General features: G+C 43.5%; 1 protein-coding gene and 1 long non-coding RNA gene across 10 annotated transcripts in view; both read right to left on the bottom strand.

The window, feature by feature from the left end:
* The window catches only part of RALGAPA1 (Ral GTPase activating protein catalytic subunit alpha 1), a 678,446-nt gene that overhangs the window by 127,701 nt on the left and 531,565 nt on the right, over positions 1–19,180 (bottom strand). The gene's annotated exons all lie outside the window — the stretch shown is intronic.
* The window catches only part of LOC117363933, a 32,219-nt gene continuing 21,549 nt past the window's right edge, over positions 8,511–19,180 (bottom strand). The window contains exon 3 of the long non-coding RNA XR_004540152.1: positions 8,511–8,613. This is a non-coding gene — a long non-coding RNA (uncharacterized LOC117363933). The remainder of the gene's footprint in view (positions 8,614–19,180) is intronic.

The raw sequence follows: 19,180 nt of genomic DNA, 5'->3' as shown, positions 1-19,180 counted from the left end.
TCATTTCAAACATTAACAATATTAAACATTAACTGTATCAGTTTATGACTGAATATTATTCCTTCTATACAAAAGAAAAAAAATTTTTTGACTTCAAAAGTTATTTAAATAGTCTATGAAATAAAATAAAATAAATATAAGATAATGAAAAGTGCTCAGTGTCTTATCTCTTACATGCGAGCCACATTGGAGATCATACAGGGACAATCATATTACTTTTCAGTCCCTAATGAAAATTATTTTTTTAAACTGATGTTAAAAATTACTATTTGCTTATGAATCATGTAAAATAATAAATATATTGCACTTATCTTGTAAGATGGTCTGCTGCTGTGGCTCTGCAGATAATATTTCCAAATAACTGGTGATGTGTGTGATTATCAAATTAGTGCAAAACGGTGCAAACGTGCAAAATATGAGGATATAAGCATTTTCTAATAACAAATTCAAGAGAAACACACACCCAAAACTCATTTCCCCTCCAGTTAGAGGCTGCAAAATGAAAAAACACCACGAACACCTTCTCTCTCACCAAGCAGTCCTATGGGGCAAAGACCTAGACCAACTGCTTTCGCCCACTACATACGGGGAATTCAGGAAACGCCTAAAAACATACCTGTTCTAGAAATACCTAAACAATTGACCCGCTCTCCCTCTCCCTCCCCCCCCTATTCCACCTGAACTTACAGCACTGTTATAAATATAATCTGTTATCTTCATCTTATCGTAACTTTATGTTGCTATTTATCCCCTACGATAAATTGGCTACGATAATTGGCTACGATCCAATTAGGGTTTTTTACTAGTGCTATTTATCCCCAACAGGTCCTGTCGGACATTACCTACTAAAATGTACATATTACATTTTCGCTCAGCAAATTGTATTTCTATACTATTGCCTCCTGAGGTCTCTGATCTCTGTATTTCCTCTGAATATCTACTTATTGTATTTCGCTGAATGTCCAACACTCTTGATTGTAAACCGCCTAGAAGTCGCAAGATTGTGGCGGTATAGAAGAATAAAGTTATTATTATTTTTAGTAAAACTGCCTGCCCTATCTATGGATAAAGCTGCATGTCTATAAGCAGTGTACATGTTACTTTACCCAAAGTGTGAGGAGATGTTACTAAGGATGGCTTTGGGAAGGAGCTAACATTTAAGAAAATAATTTTGAAAATTTTAACCCAGGAGAACTGTACCATACCATCCAATTTCTTATATCCCGCAAATTTTGACAAGGATTCATTGCAGCTTACAATAAGATTCCTAAATTTTCTGGTACAATTATAACTGAAGGACGATCCTGAAAATTACAAAGAGAAGAGATAAGTAACATTTTCCTGAAACGGTAGTAGGAAGAAATCTGCCGCAGATTCAATGGAAGATTAGATTTTTGCCTTTGTTAATCTTCTTAGTACCCAGAGGATTCTGTACAAAAGGTGTTTAATCCGTACTCGCGAACTGAGTCTTGCAGAAATCCACACTTTTTCTTCATGTGCTCCTCCCACTTAACTGAGAGATACAGGGCTCCCTGCAATTCAGTCCAAAAGCTAACCAACCTTACTGGAACAAGGCAAATATAATCAAGGAGTCATGGGGAACTTCCCCGCAAATATAAGAAGGTTTTGCTTTGCAAGAAATAAAAAATACAATTAATAAACTGCCAACATGTAACACGGGCAAGAACATAGGAACAACATGGAACAAACCTGCTCCTTGCAACAAGCACAAACTGGAAACTTGGCATCATAAAGATATGTACTAACATATAAAGAGGGACTTCTCCACAGGGCCCATCTGCTGGTTGGAAGAAACTTTGGTCTGTAAGGAGAAATGGCCGAGGCAGAAAAGACAGGTGATTCAGAAAAAATAAGTAGTTAGAGGGCGGACCGTACAGAATCCTTCAGGGACTAACAGAAAGAAGACTAACAAAGGTAAGAACCTAATTTTCCATTCTGTTACATCCCCTCTGGATTCTGCCCAACAGGCGATGTACTAAAGCAATGGCAATGTCTAGGGAGGGACAGAAGAGCCTGCTTGCAACATCGAAGCCTCAAAGATGGCATCAGACCGAGCCACCATATTCACTTGGAAAAATCTCATAAAGATATGAAAAGAAGACAAAGTTGCTGCCCTGCAAATTTCAGTCGGATGAATTGCCCAGACTCCGCCCATGACGCTGTGACACTTCTTGTTAAGTGGGCCTTGAGAGAAATTGGCGGCTCCTTGCCATAGGCAATGCAAGTCAACAAATGGCCATACAAATCCAACGGGTGACAGAAGCTTTATAGGCTGGTCTACCTTACCTGGACTGGCTAGTCAGGACAAACCGATTATCAGAAAGGTGAAAATAATTAGTCCTCTCCAAATAGTGGAGCAAAACTCTCTGCAGGTCCAGTCTTTGCAAGACATGATCCTTTCAACTCCGACCCCATGGGGCAAAAGGCAGGCAGTCAAATCTCCTTGCTGACATGGAATTCCAAAACCACTTTCAGCAGAAAGGAAGGAACTGCACAAAGAGAAACCCCTATTTCCATGAACTGGAGACAGGGTTCTCTGCAAGAGAGCCTGAAGCTCCGAAAAATGTCTTGCTGAGACAATAGCCACAAGAAAAACAGTCTTGATGGTAAGATCCAGAAGGGAAGCATCTTTGAGCGGCTCAAAAGGGGCTTCTGCAAGCCCCTTCAATACAACATTATGATTCCATGTAAGAAAAGTCATATCTGGATGAGCTGTAAGTGAAGAAGAATTGCTGTGCACTCTAAAACATGAAAGACCAGCTACTTGAACCTTGAGAGAAGTCACTTCCAGGCTCTTCTGCCTGGAGGAAAGCCAAAATTATCAGAATGGGAGCACTCAACGGCTCCACCTGGTTTCCTTGTACACCACTGCAGAAAAACCTTCCAAACCTTTGCCATAGTAGAGGGTTATTAGACTTCAAAAAAATGGCAATGACTACATTGGAGTAGCCCCTCTGAATCAAGGCTGAGTGCTCAAAAGCCATGCTTAAGACCAAAGTGCTGGGGGATTCCACATGGACACCGGATCCTTACTGAGCAGGTCACGATGAGCTTCCTGTCCTGCTGAAGATGGACAAGATTTGAACAGTGTGGATGGTAAGGCCAGTCCAGAGCCACGAGGATCACCAATCTTGGATTAGTTGCTATCCTGCAAATGATCTGGCCCACCAAGGGGGGAAGATGTAAAGGAATTCTTGAGTTGGCCAGGGCTAAACTAATGCATCTAGCCCCAAAATTCCTTGCTTTTTCCTCTGACTGAAGCGCTTGACTTTTGAGTTTTTTTGCTGAAGCCATAAAGTCCAACCGGTGAATGGCCCAGTGATGCACAATGAGATGGAATGTTCTCTGTGAGAGAGCCCACTCTCCCTGGTCCAGGACTTAGCAACTGAGAAAGGGGAATCCCGCAGGTCCCGTGGAAATCCCCCCCCAACCCACGGGACTCCCACGAGGACCCCCCTCTGGCCAACGGGACTCCCACGGGGATGGAAGGCTTTGGGAGCAGGGTTCGTCCATATAGTATAATGGACACATCAGCCTTAGTAAAAGAGGGGGTTTATAAGTTAATTACCTGAACAGAAAACAAAAAAAGGGTTCCACCAAAGAGATTCCACAAGGAAAACAGCAGCGCAAACACAAAAGAAACTGTGGAATTGATGATCTGTCAGAAGTAATTGCTGCTTTTTATGGGGACAGGCGGGAATGGAGGTAATTCCTTGCGGGGATGGGTGGGGACGGAGAGGATCCTGACAGGGATGTTTGGGGACAGAGAGGATCCTGGCGGGGAAGGGAGGGGATGGGTGGGATTTCTGTCCCCGCGCAACTCTCTAATGCTGACAGGACCACTGAGAAAGGAGACTCATGCAGAGGCCACATGTGCTCTCTGGCCTAGGACACCACTTTCAGGGAGGCTGCCATTGTCCCCAACACCTGTACGTAATGCCAGGCCGTGGGAATCGGGAGCACCAAGAGATCCAGGATCTGCTTCTGTCTGCATGGCTCGGGAAGAAAGACACGACCCTGTGCAGTGTCAAACTGAACTCCCAGTGTCTGTGAAGGCATTAGCAGGCCCTTCTTGAAGTTGACAATCCAGCCCAAGTATTGTAGAAGAGAGACCACTATCTCCACCACTTGCTCACACTCCATTCGGGATGGAGCCCGGATCAGCCAGTTGTCCACATTGAGATAGACTTGAACTCCCAGCCTGCAGAAGTGCGCTGGCACCACCACCATCACTTTGGTGAAGGTGTGGGGAGCCGTAGCCAGCCCAAAGGGGAGGGCTGTGAATTAAATATAATGGAGGTGTACTTAAAGTCTCTGAAGTGCCTGTCAGCTCTTTTCACTGAAGCTGGAGGGAAAAGAATTTCTGCCTCAGAATTGCTTCAGATGGTCCTATCTTCAGGCTGCTAATCAGATGGGCCACAACCAAAACCTCTGCTTCCTCGGAACCTATCCATGCAACCAGGGGCAGAAAAATGCAGCCTGCACCCTGATACCCTGAGGGATGTTATTCAGGACATAATCAGCCTGCGCTTAAGCCTCTGAACATAAGAATTGCCACTGCTGAGTCAGACCAGTGGTCCATCATGCCCAGCAGTCCGCAAATTGCAGTGGCCCTTAGATCAAAGACCAGTGTGCTATTTGAGTCTAGCCTTACCTGCATACTTTCTGGTTCAGCAAGCTCCCAGAGGGATGGATCCTGAGCCCAGAAGGTTTGTACACAGCAGGCTGGCCCCACAGGTCCACACTAATCTTCCCTGTGAAACTGCTGTCCGGCTCCGCGGAAACTGTTTCCTTTCCCAAGCAGAGAACCCCTCTAAAAGAGGTCTCAAGGCACCAAAGTCACTGAAAAACAAACTTAAGACAAAAAATAAGGGAAAAAAGCAGATCAGATCAGAAAGACTTCTGCATGGTTCGCCTATAGAAATTGAAACTGCAGGGGGCTCTCTCTCAGTTAAGTGGGAGGAACTCATGAAGAAAAAGTGTGAATTTCTGCAAGACCTGGTTCGCGTGTATGGCTTGAACACCTATCGTACAGAATCCAGAGGGACATAACAGAATGGTAGGTTAGTCCAAGTTTTTTGGACCCTGAAATTCAAATGTAGTCTCAAATAGTTATATCCAGTGGACTTGTTGGGGAGAAGGAAAGGTCAGCTTAAATGCTATGTTGTTCTGGAGTTTTGAACAAACCTGTAACCTTGATATCAGATTGTAGTCCCTGAGAGTTGTCCCTATATATGGCCTAATGGACCATACATGCTATCTTAAACCGAGTTCTTTTTTTCCATTGGCAACCAATGTAGCTCTTTCAATAGTGGGCTTGCCCTTTCAAAGTGACTTTATCAGAACATTAGTCTAGCTGCTGTGTTCTACAGAAGTTGCAATCTCTTATGTTCCCTTCTCTGTGATACCAGCTTACAGAGAGTTGCATTAGTCTAAATATGGGAGAACAGCCTCAACAATTAGCCAAAAACTATTCAGACTTAAAACAGATCTAATTGTTCTTAATTGTCTTAATCTAAAGAAGATTTTTTTTTAACCAAGAAATCAATCTGAGTTTCAAAGGTTAGGTAGGAGTTCAGAATGATACTCAGAACTTTGGATGTTTTCTCAATCTTAAGTTTTTCTTCCGTAATCAACAGCAAGTCTGTATGTGGTAATGAACTGTAGTCTCTAAATCAAAGTACCTTTGTCTTTAGTTTATTAAGTCTGAGGAAGTTCTTCTGCATCCATGTACTCAAGTTTTCAATAATCCTAGCTAAGTACTGTAATGTATCAAAAGATTATTTTGCTAGAAAAAGAAGGAAAATATCACCTGCATACAAAAATGGATGAACTTGGGGAATGACAAATCTCTTACCTAAGGCTCTTAAGTATATGTCAACCTGTACCCTTTAAATAGCAAGGGCAATTTCCAAATCAAGAGTGCATGTGTATTTTAGTTCTGTATTTGTCACTAATGCAGGTGTGTGATTACCTGCTCCTGTGTACAGGGTCAGTTTTAGACTTGCTGGAGCCCAGGGCAGAAATTAGGGAGGGAGGCCTAATATCTCCCTTCTGTTGCCTCCTCCTCGATCTACCTGTCTGTCATTATTACCATACATAACTTAGCATCTCCTCTCCCACTCCTCTCATGGCCTGATATCTCCCTGTCCCCTTCCCTTTCCCTCCATCTCTCTTCACTTCTAATCCCTTCCCCCTCCTCTTTCCTCCCTTCCATGGTCCAACATTTCTCCTCTTCCTCCCCCATCCAATATTGCTCCCTCTCTTCCCTACTCCCGCCTGTCGTCATGTGACCAGTCCAAATGGTTAACACCCGTCACACATCTGTTCCCAGGCTGTTAAAATGTACAAATCCCCATACCAGGTCTTTCCTGGAACTTCCTGGTCTCCACTGAGTCCTCCCTGACCCTCACTTGCCCTCCAGGTCTTCTCTGGCTCCTCTCTGATCCTCCGGTGGTCAGGCAGCTCCCGGTGCCATTACCTATCTTTCCATCGGTCGCCCCCGGCCCCTCCAGTCCCTCCCCAGACTTTTGACCAATGGTCTCCAGATCTTTCAGGCTGTTTCACTGACAGCCTCCGGTGCCATTACTGGTTTCTCCTTCGGTCGCCACCGGTCCCCTCCGCCGGTTCCTCGCCAGACCCCCTTAGCCTAGGACCTCCATCCAGTTCATCCACAGCTCTTCCAGCTGCTTGTGAGGCACTGCCAGCCCCTCTGCTCTCCGGCCTCCTGAGTCTCCATGGGTACTGGATTCTTCACCGGTCCCACTGCCAATCGTCAAACCTGAGTCCTGCCTAGACTTCAGGCTCTACCAGGCCCTTCAGCTACTCTGTCTTCCAGATCCCTTCTCTGCCAGCTTTGATGTTCTCTGCTGCAACAGCCCCCCTGTCAGTACTGGTCAGCCTGGTCACTCTACTTCACTGCATCAGGCCCCCTATCAGCATTGGTCAGCAATGGCCTTAAGAAATTACCGGGAGTTAGGCCAGAGACTAGCATTCCTCCTCTCGAGGGTCCCAAAGGAGCTCCTGCTTTTCCTAGCTCTCAGCCTGGGAACTATCCTTTTCAGCACCACAGTTCACTCAGGGTGAGTGGCCAGCTCCCAGCAGTATTTGCAACTCTTATGCAAATAACACAAACCAGGTGAAAATCCCAAATGTAATAAAATGTGTTACTTTTTATGCTTTAAATATCACACCCAAAAATTACTCTTAAGGAAAAAAATGACCTCATCAGGTTCGGTCACACCGTACCAGAACTTATCAGTAGTGATACCTTGAACCCCCAATTATAATCAAAGGTCAAAAACTTTCATTTTTAAAATATATTTTCATGCTGCTCATCACACTTCTTTCCAAACATATAGCTTCTAGAATGTTTCCTGAGTAAGACCTGGGCTTCAGTGTCTCTCTCTCATATTTTTTAGTTTTTAGCTCTATTTAGTTTTATTTTGTTGGTTTCTACTTTATTTTGTTCCTTTCATCTACCTTATTCATAGTTTTACAGGGTTCTGTACTTTTTTCTTTTAATTTTCACTCGGGCGAGTCAGAAAACAACTTGGATAGGAGGAGTTTGACAGGTATAGAATCACAACTGTCTACTAATCTAAAGGCCTGGAACGGTTCATTTTCAGCAGAGGCCCTTCCTACCTGCGTGTGTTGACTGGAGATCGCTGCGGGGAGATCATTGCTGGAGGCGGGGCCAGTGGAGGCATAGTGGATTGCTGCTGGGGAGGAGCTGGTGGTGTCTCCGGATCTGTGGAGTGGGACCGTGCTGTGGACTCTTCCTCCCGGTTGTCAGATGGAGGCAGAGTGCTGTATTCTTCGGGAGCTGCCCATGAGTATCCGCCGCCCATCAAGAGCAGTGCGGCCCGGCACTGGATTGTTCTATCTCTGTGCATCTTCTGCTTGGAAGCGATGAGTTGGGGCTGCTGCAGCTGGAAAGCCCGAGCTGATATCTATCCCATCTAGACTTTTGCCGTTGGGATTATTTAAAATATGCTGAGGCAACACAGCTGCTTCAGGAAATTGGACTTCTGCCAGACTTGATTTTGTTTTTCAATTTTTTCTTCCAGTTTATGAATTATTTTAAATTTTATTCCATTGTTTTTACCCCTATTCTTTTTATTTTATTAACTGAACTCTATTGTTCCTCCCTACTATTCCTTTTTACATATTACTTTAATTCATTTAGATATCATTTACATAGATGGTGCTCCTATCTATGAAATATTCTATATACTTCTCTCCTCTCCTTCCTGCCCTCTATAGTCCTCCCTACCCTCTTCTAACCCTTTCCTCTGTAATGTCGCCTAGAGCTTGTATAGGTATGTGCGACGCACAAATGGAAGAAATAAAATAAAATAAAATAAATAGCTAATTATCATCTTGGAATGTGTTAAACATTGTCCATACTATCTTCAGTGAAAATCAAGCATATAAATCTACACTTATCTTGTTTTGAATGTGGTCAATATATATCCAGAGTCCTGAGCCCTTCATTTGAACTGAGTCCCAACAGAAAACCTCCATTTTACCAACAGCTTCTTCAGGGGAAAGGAGCTGTCTGGCTCACTTATAAATGTCCAAAGTGCGATTCTGCAAATAAAAACAAACTATTATGCCATGTGAAAGGAATGGAATAATATATCAGGAAACAAGACTTAACAAGTATGAGTCAGAAAAGCGATTGATACCCATGACTTGGGAAGGGTCTGTTACAACTGCGGCATGAGCTGTGATTATGTGAACATCAATGGCAGAAGAGCAGGGATGTGGATGAGAAGGAATCATATTTGATAAAGTTGAATGAATATAATGTGATGATGATACAAGCCAGAAGAAATTATTATCAAGAACAATTGAAAGCTTCTTTGAATAGACCGAGAGACCTGCTTATGTTGGTAAAAAAACACTTTTACAGCTGAAGAATTTGTGGGGTTTTTGATATTAAGATTAAGAATATTTTAGCAGCCATTCTACCCTCAAAACAGATAGATTATTTTGAATTTGAGAATTTGTTAACTTGGAAAGAATTTAGGGAAGCTCATCAGAAGCAAATTCTTAAAAGGCTGTCATCATGTCATCCCTCAGTTTCTTCAATAGACATCTGTTCCCTATGATTTTGAGAGAGCTGGAAGAAAAAAATTGTACCTGTGATTACAATGATAGTGAATCTGATGTTGAAAGAGGGAGAGTTGCCAGTGTCACCAAAGACAGCAACTGTAAAACCAGTGATTAAAGATACTAAATTAGGGGTAGATCAGATTACTAATTTTAGACCTGTTTCAGTTTTACCAACTTTAGCAATGATTGTTGAAAAAAGTTTATTGCCAGCTAACAGATTATCTGTTACAATGCAACGTGTTAGATGAACATCAGTATGGGTTCCGTGAGATGAAATCAGATAAGGGAACCAGGTATTTGATGGCTTTCCTGGATATATCGGCTAAATGTGATACGTTAAATCATGAGATCTTACTGAAGAGACTATCAGGCTGTGGCCTAGGAGGAACTGTGCTGTGTTGGCTCCAATCATTTTTGAAGGATAGTGCGTGTCCAAGGGACTGTCTCTCAAAGTAAGACACTGGTCACGGGAGTACCACAGGGTTCTGCATTATCTGCTATCCTCTTTAATTTATATTTGCTTCCACTTTGTAAATTATTGAAGCAATGTGGTGTGTCGTATAGGATATATGCGGATGATATCCAATTTTTTCCCCTGTCGAGGGTTCCTTGTTTCAAGTAGAAACAAGATTTAACAAAGTTTTGGGATCGATAAAAAATTGGATGACTAACAATAAATTGATGTTGAATGTGGCAAAAACTAGGATTATGTTGATGACAAGAGAACAGCCTGATGACACTGACAATAAATGTGTTAGATAGCCAGATAAAAATTACTGAAAATGTAACTTATCTAAGGGTTTTGTTGGATTCACAGCTTAATTTTCATTCACATGTGCAGAATGTGATTTAAAAAACTTATTTCAAATTGCGAATGTTAAATAATCTATCATACTTATCGAAGTATGACTTCAAGAAAGTTGTTCAAACTGTGGTGATCGCAGGATTGAATTATTGTAATATTGTTTTGGGGGGGATCCCAGCAACATGCAAATGTGCCTTGCAGGTGGTTCAAAATTCAATATGGATGTTGTATGGGATTGGAAAATTTGAGCATATTACAAGACATTATATTGCGATGTACTGGCTGACTATGGAGTTTCAAGTAAAATATAAACTACTGATGATGGATATGTGACCGCCATATGTACGTGAATAATGAATGATGGTCATGTTGATGTACTTATTGATATGCAGATAATGTGTGTTATGTCTATTTTATGGAATTTTATGATTGTTTCTGATACTGGAAACTGCCTAGATTTAAGGCGGTATATAAATATATTAAATAAATAAATAAATAAATAAATAAATACTGTTGATGGTTTATTTGAGTTTTAATCATATTGTGCCTAAGCATTTGTGTGATTGACCGACACTGAATGTCCCAAGGAGACACAGGCAAGTTTGAATGTGCCATCTTCAAAAAGCATCCACTATGAGAACAGAAGGAAAAGTGTGTTCTCTTGTGTAGGGCCTATGAAGTGGAACAAATCACCTGTGCATTTACAACGGTTGAAGATCTGCAGGAATTTAAGCAAATGTTAACACTTGTTTTACATCATGAAATATGACATTTAGTGTGATGTAATAACTTAAACAGTGGACAGGAAGTTATGTGCTCTGTACTATCAAGTATAGCAGGGGTGTCCAACGCGTCGATCGCGATCGACAGGTCGTTCGCTCAGGCGACCCCAGTCGATCGCACAGCAGGTTCCCTTCTTCCCTTTCTTTTTTTCCCCTCCTGACCGGCCCGCCTCTTAAAGAACGCTGGCCAATCAGAGTGCTGGAAGGGCGGGGTGAAGGTCAGTGGGGGACGGAGCTCAGCGCATCACAAGAAATAGAAGCGCCTGTAATGATTGAGGTAAGAGCGAGGCCTAATGCTGCCCGATATACAATTTAAAAAACCCCAAAATCGGCCTCCCAATCAGTGGCGTACCGAGGTGGGGCGGTCCGCTCCCGCCCCGGGTGCACGGTTTGGAGGGATGCACAGCCGTCCGGGTCCTCCTGCCCTTCCTTTCCACCGGTCTGCGCACGGGGCTCGCACCCGCCGCCCAAATGGTGCTGTTGGTTATCGCGAGACTCGGGGGAGTTGACGGCACCATTCGAGCGTCGGCGCGGGACCAGGCAGGAGCAAGCCCCGAGCGCGGACCGGGGGAAAAGAAAGGCAGGATGACCCGGACCTGGCCGGCTGTGCACCCCTCCAAGTCGTGCACCCGGGCGGATCGTCCCCCTTCTAAATCCATTGTACTTGTCTTTTATTCAGTTCCACTAATGAGCATTGTGACAGGCAGTTCTTATGGGGCAGTTCTTGGAAGTATTTCTTTGTTTTTCTGTGCCTAAGTATTCTATTAATTTAACTTCCTTATTCCTGTGGGGATCTCCAAAGGGGACGAATGGGAGACGGCCGGTGGCAGGTGGTACTTTAGCAATTCTTACAGGTTGCCATAGGCTTCAGGAGCTGTCTTCCCTCTGCCGTGGTCCTGCCCCTCCTCTAAGTCAGAGACAGGCTTGGGGCAGAGGGAAGACAGCTCCTGAGGCCTATGGCAACCTGCAAGGATCGCTAAAGTACCAGCGATCCTCTCTGCAGACTGCTCCCTGCTGGAATTAGGTAAATGGATGTGGGGAGGGTAGGCCTTCGGGGGGGGGGGAGTGCAGTCCTTCAAGGGGTAGTGCAGGCCTTCAGGGGGGAGTCAACCTTTGAGGGGGAATGTGCAGACCTTCAGGGGGGGGGTCAGGCCTTCGGGGGAGGGGGGCTGTATAATAAAAAAATATTTGAACATAAATACAAAGTACACTCGGTGTGTGTGTGTGTATATATATATATATATATATATATGTTTAGCATTTTTATTGTTGGTAGATCATTTTGACTTGGTCATTTTAAAAGTAGCTCGCAAGCCCAAAAAGTGTGGGCACCCCTGAAGTATAGCATTTGGTAAGATGTTTGGGTGTGATAAGCAAACAGCTTTGTTAATTGTTGGGTCTCTATATTTAACTGTTTTACTGTGTATGTATATTTTGTAATCCACCTTTGATAAAGGCGGGCTAGAAATGATAATAAACTAAACTGACAACATACTGAATTTGGATGGGTGATCTTTTCAAATCAAACTGAAAGTAAAAAATGGCAACCTCTAATCAAAAGAGCAAACATTTGGATTCAACAGCTGAAAAAAGAATTGACCTGGCTGAATATGTATCTGCAATGGGTCAATTTTTCAGTTAGTTCTATGATGTTGCCCAATTTGATTGGAGGGCAAGATTGATTATGTTTCCCTATTTGATTGGAGGGTGGCTGAAAGTGTTTGTTAGAGAATGATATGGAGAGAAAGTTTGCTCCTGTTCCCACCCCATAAGCTCCATCTCCATCCCTGCCCTGTCTCATACCTGTGGGCTCCATCCTCATTTGCACAAGCCCCAAACACTTATGATTTTATATTTAAATTTTTTAATTAAAGTATAAAAAGGGACAATATTCTGTTTATAAATCACACATAGAGCCTTCCATTTCTATCTGGCTTTGGTACAACCTTACTAAAGATTCATTTGCCTATTTTTTTTTAAACATCATCATAATTGGATTGTCTTTCAGCCATGGGTGTAGAAGAGAACCTAAACTGTGTAGTGGATGAACAAGAAAATAAGTGGCTATTAAATGTTAAATATGTTCCTAGATGCTAGCAATGATGGATGAATCTGTTGCAGTAACAGTAAGATTCTTGAGCATCTGGGCACATGATGGAAGGACTTTGCAGAAGGCAGACAAGACACAAATGATGTCATTTAATAGTAGCTCACTGAGTAGTTCAGCAGTTCAAATGCACCTTCTGCAGTTTTTTAAATCACTGAATTTTGTTGCTAATTGTCTAAGATGTATTAAGCTTTTACATATTGATACTAGTCAAATTTTTAGAGAATGACATGGGGACAAAGTGATATTTGGGTGTGATATTTAAAGCATAAAAAATAACTTATTACATTTGGGATTTTCACTTGCTTTTTGACATTTGTAACATAGTAAATGATGGCAGATAAAGACCTGAAAAGTCCATCCAGTCTGCCCATTAGTTATACCCATTAAAAATGCATGATTAAATTAACTTGTCTCTTCTTTGATATTTCTGGGTAATAGACTGTAAAGTCCACCTGGTATTGTCCTAGGTTCCAAATGCTGAAGTTGCCATCCAAGCTCACTCCAGCCTATCCAACCATCCTGTTTGCAGGATATTTTCCATAAAGTCTGGCTGGTAACATCCTCATGTTCCAAGTTAGTGGAGTTCCCATTGATGCCCTCCCCAGCCTATCCTACACCAAATCATCACATATGGGACACAGACCGTACAAGTCTGTCCAGTACCGGCCTTAGTTCTTTAATTTACATTCTTTGCTTTCTAATTAGAGATCCTCTATGTTTATCCCATGCTTTTTTGAATTTCATCACCATTTTTCTCTCCACCACTTCCCTTGGGAGAGCATTCCAGGTATCTACCACCCTCTCTGTGAAAAAGAATTTCCTTACATTGCTCCTGAGTCTTCCTTCCCGCAACCTCAAATTATGCCCTCTAGTTTTACCATTTTCTCTTCTCTGGAAAAGATTTGGGTCTATATTAATACCTTTCAAGTATTTAAACATCTGTATCATATCTACCCTGTCCCTCTTCTCCTCCAGAGTATACATATTTAGGTTTTACAGGTCTCTTTTCATACTTCTTTTGGTTCAAACCCCTTACCATTTTCGTCGCCTTCCTCTGGACCGCTTCAAGTCTTTCTAAATCCATAACCAGATACGGCCTCCAAAACTGAACACAATACTCCAAGTGCGGCCTCATAAATGACCTATACAGGGGCATCAACACCTCCCTTCTTCTGCTGGTCATTCTTCTTTATATACAGCCTAGTATCCTTCTAGCTACAGCCACCGCCTTATCACACTGTTTAGATGTCTTTAGATCCTCAGACACAATCAACCCAAGGTCCTTCTCTCTGTCAGTGCTTATCAGCCTCTCACCTCCCAGTACATACAGTTCCATCAGATTTGTACCCCCCCCCCCCCAATACATCACTCTGCACTTCATCGCATTGAATTTTAGTTGCCAGACGTTAGACCATTCCATCTAACTTTTGCAGATCCTTTTTCATGTTTTCCACTCCCTCCAGGGTGTCCACTCTGTTAAAAATCTTGGTATCATCCATAAAAAGGCTAACCTTACCTTCTAACCCTTCAGCAATGTCACTCACAAACATATTAAACAGAATCGGTCACAACATCGATCCCTGAGGCACTCCACTAGTCACTTTTCCCTCCTCCAGGCGAATTCCATTAACCTTTGGCATCTGTCCGTCTACCAGCTTCTAATCCAGTTCATGAATTTGGGCTCTAACTTCAGCCCATGGAGTTTGTTTAAAAGCCTCCTATGAGGAACCATGTCAAAGGCTTTGCTGAAATCTAAGTAAATTACATTTAGCGCACGTCCCTGATCCAATTCTCTGATCACCCAGTCAAAGTATTCAATCATTTGGCATGATTTACCCTTAATAAATCCTGTTACCTCGGATCTTGTAATCCATTTGATTCTAAAAATTTCATTATCCTTTCCTTCAGCAATACTGCATTTCCATTATTTTTCCAATAACCAAAATGAGGCTTACGGGTCTGTAATTTCCCGCTTCATCTTTGCAACCACTTTTGTGAAGATGGATCACATCCGCTCTTCTTCAGTCCCGCGGAACCTCTCCTATCTTAAATAATTATTGAGCAAATCTTTAAGAGGACCTGGCCTCTTCTCCTTTGAAAAGAGGAGACTGAGAGATGACATGATCAAAACATTAAAAATACTGAAGGGAATAGGCTTAGCAGATAAAGACAGATTGTTCACCATCTCCAAGGTAGGAAAAACGAGAAGGCGCTCTCTAAAGTTGAAAGGGGATAGATTCCGTACAAACGTAAGGAAGTTCTTCTTCACCCAGAGAGTGGTAGAAAACTGGAACGCTCTTCCGGAGTCTGTTATAGGGGAAAACACCCTCCAGGGATTCAAGACAAAGTTGGACAAGTTCCTGCTAAACTGGAACGTACGCAGGTGATGCTGGAGTCATTTAGAGCACTGGTCTTTGACCTGGGGGTCGCCGCGTGAGCGAACTGCTGGGCACAATGGACAACTGGGCTGACCCAGCAGCGGCAATTCTTATTTCCTTATGCCAGAACCTCTCAGAGCTCCTTCAATATCCTGGGATGGATCCCGTCTGGTCCCATAGCTTTGTCTATCTTCATTTTTTCAAATTGTTCATAAACACTTTCTTCTTACTCCATTCTAAGGTGTAACTTTGCTATCCAATCACAGTCCTTCTCAATGTTTTTCCTCTGGGAATACCGAACAGAAGTATTTGCTTAGCATATTTGCTTTGGCTTCATCACTCTCCACATAGCGGTTTATACTTTCTTTCAGTCTCCTAATTCCTTTGCCTTTCTCCTTTCACTAATATACCTGAAAAAATTTTTGTCTCCCTTTTTTATATTTATAGCCATTTGCTCTTCCACATTCACCAGACACATCTCTCTCTTGACTTCTTTCAGTTTCATCTGATATTCCTTTCTGTCCTCCACTTCTTGAGGATTTTTTTACATTTCAGGAACGCTAATTCTTTTGCCTTGATTTTTTCCTCCACTAGTTTGGAGAACCACATCGATTTCCTTTTTCTCTCATTTTTATTTATTTTCTTCACATAAAGGTCAGTAGCTCTTTTTATTGCACCTTTCAACTTGGACCACTGTTTTTCCACTTCCCTAATGTTTTCCCATCCAATCAGCTCTTTCTTCAGGTACTCCCCCCATGTTTGCATGTTTGAAATCCAGGACTTTGAATTTTGTGTGGCCATCCTCCACTTTGGCTGCTATATCGAACCAAACCGTATGATGATCACTACTTCCCAGGTGGGCCCCCACTCAGACATTAGACATTTTCACCATTTGTGAGCACTAGATCCAGTATCACTTTTTCTCTTGTGAGTTCCATTACCATTTGTCTGAGCAGAGCCCCTTGAAAGACATCCACGATCTCCCTACTTCTTTCCGATTCCACAGACAGAACTTTCCAGCAGGTTGAAATCACCCAGCACCAGCACCTCCCCTTTATTTCCCAACTTTTGTATATCCATAATCTGATCTTTATCAATTTGCTGCAATTGAGTTGGAGGTCTGTAGATCAGTGTTTTTCAACCTTTTTTGGGCAAAGGCACACTTGTTTCATGAAAAAAATCACGAGGCACACCACCATTAGAAAATGTTAAAAAATTTAACTCTGTGCCTATATTGACTATATATAAAGTAATTCTCTTGAATAGGAATCAAATAAACACAAAGAAAGTATTTTATAATGCTGCCACCGCCAACAACACCGTTGGCGGCGGTGGCACTCAAGTGGCTAAAGAGCCGCAGTTTGCCGGCCTAGGGACAACACTGGAGGGTGGCCAGCTGTGCACCCCCTTGGGACGTAAACATGGGGTGGGGCAGACCGCCCCCCCCACCCTGGTATGCCACTATCTGTACCTCACTCCCTCCCTATGACCAAAAATTCTCCTTTCTTCTATTCCCCGTGTACACAATCATCTCTTTCCCTCCCTTCCTCTCTCCAAAGTCCATGCCTTCTGTGACCAAACACTCATTCCCTCCCCCACCTCAGCATCTCTTTCCCTCCCTTCCTCTCTCCCAAGTCCATTTCTTCTGTGTCCAAAAACGCATTCCCTCCCCCCACCTCAGCATCTCTTTCCCTCCCTTCCTTTCTCCCAAGTCCATTTCTTCTGTGTCCAAAAGCGCATTCCCTCCCCCACCTCAGCATCTCTTTCCCTCCCTTCCTCTCTCCCAAGTCCATGCCTTCTGTGTCCAAAAACCCATTCCCTCCCCCACCTCAGCATCTCTTTCCCTCCCTTCCTCTCTCCCAAGTTCATGCCTTGTGTCCAAAATGCACTCCCTCCCCCCTTTTGTGTTCCGTGTTTGCCTCCCAGCCCATCTTTGCAACTTTCTCAGCAAAACGAAGCTCAAGCCGCGAGGCTTGTCTTCTGCTTCCTGCCTGCCCTGCCGCGCACAAATAGCCGAACGGAAGTATTCTCCGACGTCAGCGCTGACGTCGGAGGGCAGGCTTTGCTTAAGCCCTCCCTCCGACGTCAGCGCTAACATCGGGGAACGCTTGCGATCGGCTATATGTTAGCTGCAGGGCAGGCAGGAACAGAAGACGAGCCTCGCGGCTCGAGATGTATTGAACTCCGCGGGTCCCCCGTCCAGCTCTCTCCTGTCCACGTGGGGCGGACCGCCCCTCTCCCTAGACTGGTGGTACTGCCCTGATGGCGGCCCTGACCGTACGGCACACCAGGCAACATCTCGCGGCACACTAGTGTGCCGCGGAACAGCGGTTGAAAAACACTGCTGTAGATAACACCCAAGCGTATAGAAGTTCCATCTTCTCTTTTCAAAACAATCCATATCGCTTCTTCCTTTCCCCAGGTGTCCTTCCTGAAGATTATAGCCCGGCATGTTGGCATCCCATCCATGGGACTCACATTGTCTCAGTGATAGCAACAATATCCAAGTCTGCCTCTAACATCAGGGCTTGCAGATCCTGATTTTTGTTGCTTAGACTGTGGGCGTTTGTGGTCATTGCTTTCCAGCTACTATTCCTCAACAATCTCATTTTTTGTATAGTTTATAATTTCACTTCATTTCCTGTTGCATCGCACCTGCTTTTGACATCTGTGACATCATATGTTTTTTTGTGAGTTTCCTCTCACTGAGGCCCATATGCTCATAACTCACCGTGCCTCCAATGATCACAGCTAAACCAGTTTTAATCAGTTTAGTGTCAAAGTATTTCAGCTATCAATGCCCAAAATGGCTACTCGCAGTCTCAGCCACCCGGACCGTACCCCCCCCCCCCCACACACACACACCCCATCCTGCCCCCCTATACTTTATTCAGATGACAAGCAGGAACAGACCAATGGTACATCAAGCCCAGTATCCTGTTTCCAACAGTGGCCAACCCAAATCCCAAGTACCTAGCTAGATTCCAAGTAGTAAACAGATTTTATGCTGCTTATCCTAGGAATAAGCAGTGGATTTCCCCAAGTCATCTCAATAATGGGAATGGCCTTCCCTTTTAGGAAATTATCAAAACCTTATTAAAACCCTGCTGATTTCACCACATTCTCTCATAGAAACATAGAAAGATGACGGCAGAAAAGGGCTATAGCCCATCAAGTCTGCCCACTCTAATGATCCCACCCCATTAAGTCTGAGTGCTAGTGACCTAGTTCCTTAACTCGACCCTCGTAGGGATCCCACATGGTTGTCCCATTTATTCTTAAAGTCAAGCACGCTGGTGGCCTTTATCACCTGCACTGGAAGCTTGTTCTAGTGATCTACTACTCTTTCTGTGAAGAAATACCTCCTGGTGTCACCATTAAATTTCCCTCCTCTGAGTTTGAGCGGGTGTCCCCTTGTGATTGAGGGTCCTTTGAGAAAGAAGATGTCGTCTTCCACCTCGACACGTCCTGTGATGTATTTAAATGTCTCAATCATGTCTCCCCTTTCCCTGCGTTCCTCTAGAATGTAGAGCTGCAATTTGTTTAGTCTTTCTTCGTACGAGAGACCCTTGAGCCTGGAGATCATCCTAGTGGCCATGCGCTGAACTGACTCAACTCTAAGCACGTCTTTACGGTAATGTGGCCTCCAGAATTGCACACAGTATTCCAGATGAGGTCTCACAATGGTTCTGTACAGTGGCATTATGACTTCAGGTTTACGGCTGACGAAGCTTCTATTGATACATCCCATCATTTGCCTTGCCTTGGCTGATGCCTTCTCTACTTGCTTGGCAGCCTTCATGTCTGCACTGATGATTACTCCCAAGTCTCGTTCTTCTGAAGTCCTAGCTAGTGTTTCTCCATTTAAGGTGTAAGTTTTGCATTGATTTCCGCTGCCGAGATGCATGACCTTACATTTCTTGGCGTTGAAGCCCAGCTGCCATGCGTTGAAGTCCAGCTGCCA

Source organism: Geotrypetes seraphini, chromosome 7 (genome assembly GCF_902459505.1).
Source record: "Geotrypetes seraphini chromosome 7, aGeoSer1.1, whole genome shotgun sequence".
NCBI lineage: Eukaryota > Metazoa > Chordata > Amphibia > Gymnophiona > Dermophiidae > Geotrypetes > Geotrypetes seraphini.
Note: the sequence above shows the minus strand (reverse complement) of the source record. Positions and strands in the feature narration are given on the sequence as shown.